Source organism: Lissotriton helveticus, chromosome 7 (assembly GCF_964261635.1).
Source record: "Lissotriton helveticus chromosome 7, aLisHel1.1, whole genome shotgun sequence".
Taxonomy (NCBI): Eukaryota; Metazoa; Chordata; class Amphibia; order Caudata; family Salamandridae; genus Lissotriton; species Lissotriton helveticus.
In genome coordinates this window covers 385,046,192-385,048,717 of record NC_136068.1, presented here as the reverse complement: position 1 = coordinate 385,048,717, position 2,526 = coordinate 385,046,192, and positions in this window count along the sequence as shown.

The window sequence follows — 2,526 nt, the reverse complement described above, 5'->3', positions numbered from 1 at the left end:
AGAGTGGAGAGAGAGTGGAGAGAGAGTGGAGAGAGAGAGAAGAGGGAGTGGAGAGAGAGAGAAGAGGGAGTGGAGAGAGAGTGGAGAGAGAGAGTGGAGAGAGAGAGAGTGGAGAGAGAGTAGAGAGAGAAGGGAGAAAGAGAGAAGAGAGAGAGTGGAGGGATACATTGGATGGAGACAGTGCATAGAGAGTGGAGAGAGAGAGCGAGAGAGGAGAGAGAGTAGAGAGAGAGAAAGTGGAGAGAGAGACAGTGGAGAGAGAGACAGTGGAGAGACAGTGGAGAGACAGTGGAGAGAGTGGAGAGAGAGACAGTGGAGATAGAGTGGGCAGAGTTGAGAGAGAGAATGGTGAGAGAGTGAGAAGAGTGGAGAGAGAGTAGAGACTGACTGACTCAGAGACTGAATACTGACTGACCGAGAGACTGAATGGCTGAGAAACTGACTGAGAGAGAGAGAGACTGACTGATTGAGAGAGGGAGACTGACTGACTGACAGACTGACAAAAAGAGAGAGATAGAGAGACTGACAGAGAGAGAGAGACCGACTGACAGACTGACAGAGAGAGAGAGAGACTGACAGACTGACTGACTGAGAGAGACTGAATGACAGTGACAGAGAGAGAGAGAGACTGACTCACTGAGAGAGAGAGAGAGAGAGAGAGAGAGAGAGAGAGAGAGAGAGAGAGAGAGAGAGAGAGAGGAGAGAGAGAGAGAGAGAGAGAGAATGTGATGGAATGAAGCTATGGAATGCCTCTTAAGATTGCTATTGTCTACTAGCAAAAATGTATTATCAAAATGTGCTCTTGGTAGTTACATCTGCTTTTGAAATACTGCATTGTCGCATTGTCTAATGTTTTAAGACGGAAACAAGAAGGAGCAGTGGATGCACTTTTGTAAAAACTGAACGGTGAGTGGGCCCGATGTTGTATATCATGACAGGAGTCTGCATCAGGAAACCCACCTAAAAATGGGAAAACTTCCCCGGTCTAACGATGGCAGGGACCCTGTAATGAATGAACCACCACCTATGATAGCCTGCTGGCAGACTAAGCCCAACCTTTAACTCCACCATCCAGTGTTACTTACAACGGCTGGATTAGTGACAGTGGCGCAACAATAGCCCCGCATCCCCTGCAGTATGGCGGGTCGCTGGCCTGAGAGCTCTAGACTGGCACGGAGAATGGGAGGGGGGCCCCTTCCATGTAGTTTGCAGGGGGGCCCCCTCAAGTTTCGTTACGCCACTGCATTGGTTTGTCGATGGTGATGGATGGAGAACCTGTACACACTCCTTCCACATTGGCTGCATATAAGCAGAAATTATGTTTTTGCCCCTGTCAGACACAACTTGTTCAGGGAAACCCACAGGGATAAAAATCCCCATCAGGGCCTTTGCCACTGTGGGTACAGTAGCTGTCCCCAGAGGTATTGCCTCTGGGTACCGAGTGGCATGATCCACCAGAACCAGGATACACCTGTTGTCTGATGCTGTCTAAGGACTCATATGCCCTACAATGTTGATGAACACCTTCTCAAAGGGGGTGCTAACAACAGGCAAGGGATTAAGGAGGGGTTTAAGCCTTTGCCCTGTCTTCCTGCTGGCCTGGCTGGTCACAAAAGTCCTACAGAATGCATCTGAGGAATTCATGATCCTAGGCCAATAGAAATGTGGGACAAGCATTACAAAGGTCTTGTCTTGGCCTAGGTGTTCTGCCAGATAAATCTAGTGAGCAAGCTACAGTAGGAAGGCCCTATAGCTTTGAGGGACCACTAGGGCCCTTGAGGTCCCATGCCCAAGTGCCTTAGGTTCACTGTACAGGAGGTTGTCCTCCCAGCAAATGTGGTGACTACCAGAGACATCACCTGCTGCTTGGGCTTCAGCCTGTTGCCATGCGCCCACAAGATTTGGTCACCCTACAGAGCTCCTCCATGGCGGGTCCTCCTTCCACATGCCATCCAGCAAGCTCAGGTAGGTCACCAAGTGAAGCAAGATCCTCCTCAGTGGACTACAGGGCGGCCACCGCAGGTGCCCCATCCATCTCACTGGAGGTACATCCAGGGGCTGGTTTGCCACACCCTCCCCTTTTCCCCCCTTAGCAGCTGGCTGAGCCATTGTTCTAAGCTCCAGCCCTTTTTGTCCTCCCTTACCTGTAAGCCATAGACCTTGTCATGGCACAGATCCACTCAGGTAACCCTAACATCTCCACATGAGCCTTGACCTCCACTTCCTTCCAGGTAGTATGCCCCAGGTCGCAAATGGGAAATTGGTCCGTTTGCGACTGCTAAAAAGGGTTGTGGTATATACAAACCCTATTTCACAAGTCGGTAACCTATTACCGATTCGCAAAATTGGGTGTGAGAGTCGCTATTAGGAAGAGGCGTGCCAAGGGTGTCCCTTCCTAATAGCAAGTCACACTGCTATGTACGATTGTTTTGCGACCACAAATGCAGTTACAAAACAATCGCAGATACCACCTACTTCAAGTAGGTGGTAAGCCAGTCGCAAACAAGAAGGGGTAACCAGGAGACC